Source organism: Cucurbita maxima, unplaced genomic scaffold (assembly GCF_002738345.1).
Source record: "Cucurbita maxima cultivar Rimu unplaced genomic scaffold, Cmax_1.0 Cma_Scf00044, whole genome shotgun sequence".
NCBI classification, from domain to species: domain Eukaryota; kingdom Viridiplantae; phylum Streptophyta; class Magnoliopsida; order Cucurbitales; family Cucurbitaceae; genus Cucurbita; species Cucurbita maxima.
In genome coordinates, this window is record NW_019272060.1 from 492,848 (window position 1) to 504,439 (window position 11,592).

Sequence of the window (11,592 nt, forward strand, 5' to 3'; positions counted from 1 at the left end):
CCATTTTTTCAAAAAAAAAAAAAAAAAAAACGACGATGTTGCTGTTTGTCGATCTTCGAACTATCAACGTTGTCCCGTAATGATAATATATATCAAGTGTGCTTTCATTTGAACGTTTATGATTCTTTTGAAGGAGTTTAGAAAATAATTTTATTTTTATTTTTAGACAATTTAGTAAAATATATTTAAAATTGGTACATAAATAGTTCAACAAAAACCTGATTTGCAAATTTTTTTAATTTCCACAAAGAAATTGAATATGCAGGTGCACCTAGAGAGGATTTAAGGAATTTTGGAGCTCATGACAAGTGAAAAAGCTATCTAAGTAACCAGATGGACTTTAGTTAGGTAATATTGGTAGGGATCGCTAGGACATGCTACCATGTAAATATTATTTACTTTAGGTTATTAGAAAATGCATGTTAAAGACTTCAGAAAGGGGTTTTTGGATGAGTATGTATTGTATGTATGTTATGGGAAAATTACCGTTATGCCCTTACGTGGAAATTTCCGATAAACATGTTGTTTTATGTATTATGGTAAGCTAGAAAGAGAATATGCATGACTAAAATATGAGTTGGGCAATATGAATGAGTCTGTTATGCATGATGTAAGAATTAGCAAAACATCTCGATGAATGTTGTTTAATATGCTTTCTGTTGTGTTAAAAAGGAGGATGAACTATTGAGATCTATGCTCTGAATGATTGATTGATGGATGTTATCTTCTCATTGAGCTTGTTTACTTGTATGTGTGCATGATACAGTATGTGTTAACTCCAAGTGCTTGATTGTGTGTTCTCCCTGTGGAGCATCTTTATCGGTAAAGAGATACGGCGTTAGAGTAAAGTTGTAAGACAATGACCTAGATCAGGATGCCTCTAATAGGCTTACCACCTTAGGATTGTAAGTGACATTCAGAGGGTCTAGACCTTAATGCTCCAAAACTACGAAAGACACGAGGAGTCAGAATAGAGTAACCTAGATCCAGACGCCTGCATAAGCCACCTAAGCTGCCTTAAGAATCCAATAAATCCAATAACCTAGATCAAGCAATTTGGTTAAGAAGAGTGTTAGTTGGTCTTCCACAAAAGCAAAAAAGGAGTTGAGCCTTAATTAAGGGGAGACTATTTGAGAACTTCAAAGAAGGAGGTATTAGGGGAGGCTTTGTGGTGTTCTTTGTTCTATGATATACATTTCTTTATTATATTTTTTAAAAATAATATTGTGGGTAGAAACTATTATTATTTGTATTATAAGTTTCTTTAAAAGAGTATTTTCATTCTCAAATTAGTCGTAAATATTAGGTTGTTGTTCTTTTTATTTTTCATTAGTCTCAAGTTGAATCTTCATCTAATGCAGTTGAGTGCATGTCTTTCAAAATAAACCTTATCATAATCTTTATCTTTTTTTTCTCTAGCATCGATGTCACCTTCATCTATCGTAATATTGTTGACAGGGTAAACAAGGTCAACTACGTCTAATTCATTATATTAATGGGCATTACTCTTTGTCCATTACTGCTTTCATTTGTTCTTGTCCATTTTAGTCTTGTTCAAAATTCTTATAATAGGTAAAATCAACGTGGCTCAACAAATCGCGGTTAGATCTTCCTCGAACTTTTTATTGTTTGTGGTACAAAACTAAAGGCCACACGAACACAATAATTTTTTTTTTTATAAATTTTTAGTATCTATTATAGCGAATGATATGGCTTTGAGCATGTATCTATCATAGTGACCCACGTGACTTTGAGCATGTGTCAGAAACCTTTTTAACTGTGATTAATACATCAACTTAAATGAAAATTGTGTAAGTGGCTTGGAAGGGTGTCACGATGGTTTGGGTCTCTTTTATTGTCTTACATCATTGCAACATTGTTCTAAGTTTTTCTTTTTTGTTTTTTTTTTTTACAACATTCCAACTAAATATCTCCTCCAAAAACAAATTTTAAAATGATTAAGTGTATTTAATAAACAAATGTCAATGTTTAGGACTATTTTTCTTTTTGTATATCTTAAAATTATAAAATATGTTATACTACGACACATTATTAATCAAGATCCAATTAGAAGATGTAGTTTTAAAAATGATTCTATGGATTCGTCACTACTTTAAAAAATAAATTATATTTTTACCAAAAAAGAAAGAGACTATGTTACAAACAATTAGATAGAGGAATCATCGATAGATACCCATTGCTTCAACAAATGATTACATAAGTAAACATGTACTACACCCTAACCAAAGCTATCTTAAAGATAGGTTGGTTAAGAAAAACTTTAAAAAAATGAAAGTTATTATCTACAGAAATAAGATAACCTTTTTTTTTTTTTTTTGTCTCAATCATAAGAATTTCAAAGTTAAGTCTACTTTGTTTTGAGTCATTTATATTGGATAACTTCGGAGCTATTTGTCTAGAAAATATGTGGGTTAGAAAAAACATTTCGAAATAACTCGTGTTAGATTGTGGGGATAGTTTTCACTCTTTTTTGATGTTCATAATGAACGTGTCAATCTATAAAAAGAGTACATAATCATTGATGTATGATATATTTTTAGTTAATAGCATTATGGAGGCAAAATTGGTCCACGTTGTTGGACAAGAGTACCACACATGTATTTATTGTCCTCCATTGTACACGATTTATCTTTTTCATTGTTTGCCTAATATTATATTTTACTTGCTCAAAGTGAGAGAAATCAAAAGTAAAATCTAGAGAATTTGTGCTAAAAATGGATAATATCATACTATTGTGGAGGTTCATAATTCTTAAAAAAAATTGCAATGCACGACTGTCACATTCCATAATCCCAACGTGATGTTTAATATTTCGTATTGAGCAAGTAGAGCTTATTTGCTTAAGTCATGCGTTACTAAGACCATGAAACTAGTGTCAGGGTAGTTGCATTTCATCTTATTTTATAGTCTTAGGTTAGATTAGGGCAATGTTTTGCTTTCTAGTTTTAGATATATTGTTTATTCTTGTTCTTATATGTTTTTGGGACGAAAAGTTAGTGGAGAGAGGTGGGTAAGCTTTTTTTTTTTTTTTTTTTTTAAGTAATCATTTTTAGTTATTTATTTATTGATTATTATTATTATTATTTTGTAGTATATATTTTTTTTATAATTACTTTTATTTGTTTATTTATTTATTTATTTTTTTGTTATTATATGATAACACTGTTTTAAGATGAAATTTATGTTTTATGATAAAGTTTAAACACTTATTTCTACATAAAAATGATTACGCTATGATAATAGTAATAACTCTGGATAAGTAAAAATCTATAATCGTTACAAATTCTTTATACCACGATATTTAGTGTCTCCTCGACTAATCAATTCATTCTAACAATTCTAACATTTCATTTTCCTCATCAATATGTTGAGGAGTCTTTGTAGGCTTCAAAGAAAATAAAACATTAAAAGTTTCTTTATAGTTATGAGTATCAATTTATTTGACATATAAATTAGCGACTCGCTTTATAAAAACCTGGTCATTCATTTTCGAAATCTCAAATATGAAATATTCATAGAATAATTATATATATATATAAAAAAAAAATCATAATATATACTTAAATTAATAAATAAATATTTTGTACTGTTTCAAATAAATTTAAATGGTTTTTGTGATGGAGAATGGGCAAAAGAATTTGGACATGTTTTAGTTTGTCATTTTATTATAACTTTTGCAACTTTCTTCATTTTCTTGAAAAGTCCAATTCAAACTTTTTTTAAAAAAATTATATATATATTTTCGAAATTTTTTGTGGCCATTCGTTGAAAAAAAAAAAAACATGAATGTTGTTTTAATAACTTTGAAATCTGACACGTTTTTTTTTTCTTTTTAATTGTTTCTTTCCGAGTATTGATAGGTTGGATTAGGTCATGACATTTTTATTTAAATTTTATTTTTTTAATAAAAAAATAAAATGTATTTTCAAATATTCCATTAACATTTTCCAGATAATTATTCATTTGTAAGAGTCGTGAGAAATAATAAAAAAATAATTATAAAAATAAATAAATAAATTATAAACTAGGTTATTCCACTCTCAACCACAATCTAATTTTAAATCTAATTTTAAGAGGAATTATGAATGAGAAATTTATATATAAGAGGAACACTTCTTTCACTTTGCAAACCAACAGGAGATTTGTTTAGTACATATATGACAATGTGTCTTCTCCATCTTCCTCTTCTTTCCTTTTATCTCCACACATAATCCTTCTTCTCATTCTAACTTGTATGTTTTTTTTCTTTTTCCAAATTCGTAGGGTATCGACGCTCGATAGAAAAGCTTACGAAAACTTTGTTGATCGGACATCAACAAATTACAAACCTTCTATTTGGAAGTATGAGTTTGTTGAATCGTTAACGAGTGAATTCAAGGTAATATGTCGAGATAATTTATTTTGTATTTTATCGATATCTTTTCTTTAAATTCCTTATTTAATTTCAGGAAGAGAAGAGTTCAAATAGAAGAGATATTCTAAAAAGAATGCTCAAAAGAGAATTATTATTGGATGGAGATAGTTTGAGACAATTGGAGCTAGTCGACCAGCTACAAAGGTTGGGATTGTCATATCACTTTCAAACAGAAATAAATCAAATATTAGAGAATATGAATGAAAAGTTCCAGAAAGAAAAGGATTTAGAGTGGAACAACGACTTATATGCCACGGCTCTTCATTTTAGGATTTTAAGGCAACACGGCTATTATATCCCAGACGGTAACACCATTCGTTTTCAAACTCAATTTTGATGTTTTTCCCTCTTTTTTATATCCCGTTTTCTCAAATAATATATTTTTTTTTATTGATTTAATGTAGAGGTCTTCAAGAAGTTTAAGGATGAGTTTGAAAGTTTTAATAGTATTTGTGAAGAGAAAGTTAAGAGAATGTTATCCTTATAAGAAGCTTCCTTTTTAGCAATGGAAGGTGAAAGCTTTTTGGATGATGTGAGACGTTTTCCCATCGAGCATCTATCAAAGTACCTTAAATCGAGTGGTAATGAAATAATTTGTACAATGATTAGACATGCTCTAGAGCTCCCACTTCATTGGAGAATGTCAAGATTGGAGGCTAGATGGTTCATTGATGTGTATCAAAAAAAACCCAAACCATATCTCGTGTTGTTAGACTTGGCCACGTAAGACTTCAATATTGTCCAATCCACACATCAAGATGACCTGAAATATGCGTATGGGTGATCGATAAGTCTAATTAAATTCAGAAACTCTTTCCACATAAACTCTGTGAAGTTATATTTGACATTTATTGTTCTTTGCGTCTCCTAATTCTTTCTTAAACATTGAATCTAATATATTGTAATGGCTATTTTGGTATGAATGAAGGTGGTGGAAGAGCACTAATCTCGGACAAAAACTCGACTTTGCAAGAGATAGATTGGTGGCAAATTTCTTTTGGTCCGTGGGAATAGGATACGAACCTCATCTTGGATATCTTAGAAGGACGTGTACAAAAATTTGTTCATTTATAACAATAATTGACGATATTTATGATGTGCATGGAACTTTGGATGAACTCGAACTCTTTACCAATGCTTTCGAGAGGTAATTTCTACTACTAAATCAAGCCAAATAAAATAAAAGTGATGAATTTTATAAAGATGAACCATTTGGGCCAAACCAATCTCTGGGTGCGCACAGGTCTAAACAAATGATCGCTCACGATCTTGGGGTGTAAGGTCTACTTGAATCATACTGACTTAGGTCAACATGTAAACTGCATTAGTTGTATAACTCGAATTTTAACTTAGTTCTTCTATGCATGCTTTACTAGGGTGATATTCCTGTCGATTAAGCACCTAATCCACACTTCAAACTTCACTTTAGTCATATTTGGGAACCAAGGATGTCAATTGTATTCCGAAGGTGGCTAGGTGGCTTACCATGGACTTCCAACTCCAGGCTCCCATTTTCTGACTCCTTTAAGTCTTCTTAGTTTGGGAGCACTAGGGTCTAGACCCTCTGACCTTTGCTCATGACACTAAGGTGTTCAATCTTATTGGAGGCGTCTTTACTTAGGTCATCATCTAGCCAACCTAACTCTAACTCCATAACTTTGTGCAAATAAACATGCTCTACAGGGAGAATACACAGTCAAATACTTGGAGCTACCACATGTTGTATCATGGACACATAGAAGCAAACAAGTACAATGAGGAGATAACATCCATAAATCACGAGGAGCACATATCACAATAACTCATTCTTCTTTCAAAATCAAAATGTTTCTAGTAAACCCTGCACCCTAGGATCGTGAGAAACAATCAAAGGTCTAAATCTGAGTGCACCTTGGTATATACTTCAAGTAATCCCAATGAGCTAACCTCTAGGGTTCTGAAAATGAAGGATAAATTTTAAACCACCTAGAAACCCATGAACCTAGTGGGCCTTCACGGCAACCAAGGATGACCATAGTAGTTCTTTAGGCTGATAGTAGTGTGACAGTGTCTTTTGACCCTTCACTACCCTTTCTACTCTAGTAACGAGCTAGGCACACACTAGTTAGGGTGTGTGAGTTTCAGCTTCGTGGAATGACCATTGGTTCTAAATAGGACCACTATACTGTAAACCAATACTTAAAAGGGGAGCGTGGGACCACGTTAGATAGCCCAATTCCTTGTCAGAACATAGGGATTGAATCCCCCAAGCTTAGGTGACTTTATGGTCCTGAGGAATGGGCAAACCAACCTTCCTTGAATAATATTTAGACTAGAAATCACAATATTGTGTCATCAGAATTTTATGAGGTCTTGCCTTAATTCAGGTCACTAGTCATTCACTGTATAAGCAAAGTAATTTATCATGGTCAAAGAGGAGAAAGATTATTACAACTCAACAAGACAAAGGAAGTTTCAGAACCATTAACAGTTTAGATGGTGTCAACCTTAGGTGACTCGATGGTCATGTGGGTATGGTTCTCCAACTAACCTCTCATGGATGATAAGAGCCGGGTAGTATTCATCATGCTATCTCCACTAGAGTTAGAGAGTTTTACGAGGTAGCACCTCGACCCAAGACACCAGTTACATACTTCTTAGGCAAAACAAGCTATATAAGTCTGAGAACGAGAAATAGTACACCCCAGATATGAGATTTGTCGCCCTGAAGACTTTCGATGCTAGAAATGGGTGAAGTACCCCCACCATACCTAGAGTGAGTATGTGAGTAGCTAAAATAGCACTTGTAACTTCAAGGAACCCCAGATACTTATGTAGCAGTAAAGACAAGGCCCAAACTTCCAAGAGTCAAAAGTAAGGTCTGTGGATGCCTACTAGATTACTTATTGAATATATTTGAATACTCACCCATTGTTGGTCAAGTTGGGTCCATAAGCAGCTAAAGTACAACTTGGTCTTTCTTTTTTTTAGTGTTTCGCAAGGTGTCGATTGAGTAGGAAGAGCGGTCGAGAGCTATATAGTCATAGAGAGGGTCGTTCAGAAGCGTCAGTCCGTATGTCTTTTATTCTTTTGTATTTTTGTTTTTTTTTTTCCTTTTCCAATTGTATTTCAAACCCAATTTTCCCTTTTATAATAAATTCAAACAACATGGTCTTATAATGGGATCCTATTTTGAATTTAATTTTGGTGTTGTTATCTTTATTTTAATTTAAATCTTATTACATTTTCATCTTATATTTTATCTTAGTTTCATTTTTATTTGATTTTATTTTCGTCTTTTTAATCACGGTTCAAATGGTTCAAAATTTGAAGTTTAAAAAATTGGGTTGTGACCACTTAGGTCACATGTTATAGTTAGAGATAAACTTCAAAACCAAAGTGTTGCTTATTGTCAAATTTGAGGCCACATACAACGGCAAAAAAATAAAAAAATAAATAAAACCTTATTTACGCTGAGAAACTTTGTTCTAAACAACTTGTTGTCTATATAATTACGAATCATAACCGGCTGAACCAGAATAGACAATATACGTTCCTTTGTTTTGTTGTGATTTATGATATATCAATCTTCATATTGATACATGCATTGAGCTATTCGAGCAAGATCTTTGGACATCTTCGTGAACGTTTGAAAGGATACAAGTTTGTCATCTTCAAATTCATTTAACTTCTTCCATAACTCATCTATCAAATGTCGTATATATTCTCGAGCCTTTCTCTCTAAAGCATCCGTCTCATTCACATAACACTGAATCGATTTTGGAACATCACCAATATTTTGTTCATCCTAAATGATAAGATATCGTAAAAAAAGTGTTAGCTTAGAACATTTGCATAAATGTATTAAAGGTTGTTATTCACGTACCAACGGAGTCAGGAGGTCATTTGCAAGTCGCATGATTGTTGACGACCAACGAATTATGTCGGGATATTCTGTCAATCTCTCTAACTCAACCTTTGTTATTTTAGGTGATACGAAAACATATGAATGCACTAACATAATTGGTTGGTCCTGCTACTGAATTCCACTCATTGTCAATATATTCTTGCATTGTTGGTCTATAACCACTGTGATACCAGTTTGACTCGAGCAGATAAGATTTGCACAAATCTATCCACTGTACCATGAGATTTTGGTATTAGTTTAGACAATAATATAATGTATTTTAGTTCATTTGAAAATCTGAAATTCTCATTATGGGTCCATACCACTTTCTTGAGGTATGGCTTGACATCAACTCCAGATAGCCTATTGCGTCGGAAGCAATCTCATCTATCGAATTGTAGAGAGTAAGAAAACATTGTTTCATATACTCAAGAAGTTGGTCTATTGCAGCAATATCCCACCTAAATTCCTCATTAAAAAGAGAATTAATAACGTCATTAGAATTCTCAAGTGTCGAATAAAGAAGTTGCGAGTCTCAAAAATGTAATCAAAGGTGACTCAACTTTCTTACCAAGGATGTACTTTGTTAGAGGGCTCTAGAGAATGAGTTGAGGCTCGATTAAGAGAAGGTTGTTTGAGGACTCGATAGGCCTCTCGATAGGCCTCCAAAGAGACTCTATGATGTAATTTGTTCGAGGGAATGACTAAGAAAATAGCTCGGTGGAAGAAAATGAAGACTTACTTCTCTATAGCGTTGGTAAAGAGTTCCAGTTCATCTAACATGCCATAGACATCGGATACATCATTGATCATTGTTATCAATGCCACAAATTTCGTACCCATTTTTCGAGCTCCGTTTTTCTCCGAGTAATGTCTTAACTTCTCCTTTCAATTGGTTGAATCGGCTTTGATATGTTTCTCTCATAGCTAGTTCACGATTATTATCATTATTATGTATGGTAAGAGTATATTGAAATATGCATATATATACATACCCTGAATTCATTGTCTAAGGATTGAATAAATTCATCTTCTCACATCGGAGGATTTTTATTTGCAGAATGCCTCGCAATAACATCACCACTTTGAGTTGATGCTTTTGTGCACATCCCATGTTCAATGCCTAGCACATTCAACTGAAATTTACCATTATGATACTTTTATTTATGACTAATTAAATTTACACTTTTAATTTTAATTTCTCAATATTTTTTCTATCAATGTTAATTAAAAAAATTTACCCAACCTAAACGGTTTACCCGTCTCCACCTATAGACATCTCTAGTAGTTAAAAAGAAGACGGAGAATTGTTAAGAAAGAGACAGCGGGCTTATGCTTTGCTCCCATCTAAACTCTGGAATGAACTATTTTCATACGAAACTATCTACAAAGTAATTATTTTTCTAAAATAGATGCTCAAATCAAAACATACTTAATATATTTTATCATTATGGGAGAAAGCTGATAGTTTACAGATCGTCGAACAGCAACGTGGTTGGGAAAGCTCCCAACGACCACGCTGCTGTTAAAAGGATACTCTTTTAGTTTATCCTTTTGTTTCAGGTTCTTAATGGCTATTCTTTTGAAGAAATGGGTTAGCATTTATACGGGCGATTGGTTCAAATTTGTGGCACTTGAATTTCATTGCTTTTATTGGTAATAACAATAATTCATATAATTTTTAAATTTACTTACGTTTTAAATAAAGGGTCCTTCCTAGTCTCCATCCATTTATGAAGTTTTAATTCTTGTGTCAATAATTTGCATCTCTACTTTATAGGGCCCATCATAAATTTTTTAAATAATTATGAATTAAGCATGTCATACATAGCGATCTAGATAAATATCAAGTTGTTTAGGGTTGATTTGGACCATGCAACTTCATAGAACATCTTTGGGATATTTTGGTCATTTTTCCTTAATTTTTAGTTTGGACCCTAAGTACGCTCCTCTGCCCATAAAACTTGCATGCATCCTTCAAGCCTCATGCACAATAGAGGTCATTTATTAGGTTAATTTTATAACTCACCATTCTTAAGAAAAACGTTTGGTTTAGGCTCTTAATTCATCGTTTTTGGCCTAATCCTTAAATTTTTACTAATTAATTAGTTAACTTAAGGTCTTTGTGTATTACCAATCGATTCTCAAAAGTATTTTTTGTAAGGAATATCAAAGTGTTTACATACTTGTCCAGTTGTATTTGGGACCTCGGTTCTCACATCTTAGATATTCAAATCTCTGAATTTTCTTGTATAGGACCTATATTTAGTCAACATTAAGGAACCAAAGAGATTTGGGTGCCAAAAAAGTACTTGGGTGGGCTTGGGTGATGTAGCCGGTTCACTTGATCCAGTCATGTCATTGTCATCACCTTCAGAATTAAGTAAAGACTCTATGGACCATGGTTGATAGCTCTTAAAACTTTCCCCCTCCTATATGTACAACAGTTATCTTTCTCCCATCTCCTTCTTTAAAATTGTAGAGGGAGTGTCAAGAAAGAGTTAGGAATTAGCCTTGGGGAATTTGGCTCACCATGGACGGTGTTAGGAACGTGGAAGACCTCCTAGAAACCCTCTTGCTGCACGTAAACCCATGGCTTCCCTTCCTGAGTTCATTTAGGTTACCCGATTTCAAATTTCCTTAATTTCCCCTTAGAGAGATGGGTGAAATCGGATAAAAAAAATATTGAATGGCCTCAGGAAGCATATAAGTGAGGACAAAATATGCTGAAATAATCTATGTTAGTATGTGGGAATAATCTTCACTCTTAAAAGCGATAAGTAGGTAACATGGTCATGCCGCAAGAGAATACTAAAGTCATTAGGGATCAAATTTGAATTCAAAATCTTGATCCAAAATCTGGCCTTGTCGCCTTACAAAATGTTATTTGAGCAAGATCTATGTAGTGATATTTTTGTTTAAGGATGAACCAAAGCAAAAGCGGATGGTTATGTGAGTATATGAATGAACAAAGACCACATCTAAATGGAAACAATCCTCCGATATGATGGTTGAGAAAAACTTAAAAGAATTAAGTCATAACCTATACCAGCAATATACACATTCCTTTCGGTGACTCAATCATAAAAACTCTAAGTTAGCATGCTTAACTCTAGAAATCTTATGTTATGTAATCTTTTGTGAAATTTACTATAAAGCATGTGAATGAGAATAAAATATGCTAAAATGGGTATGGTTGGTTGGTTATATACTTGTTTTTTTATTTATTTTGTTTCATAAGTTTTTTTTTTTTTTTTTTTTTTTTTTTTTT

The 11,592-nt window shown here is 32.6% G+C and overlaps 1 pseudogene; it reads left to right on the plus strand.

The window, feature by feature from the left end:
• The first annotated feature begins 415 nt into the window (after positions 1-415).
• LOC111470330 lies at positions 416-5,586 on the plus strand (annotated as a pseudogene).
• The last annotated feature ends 6,006 nt before the right edge of the window (positions 5,587-11,592 follow it).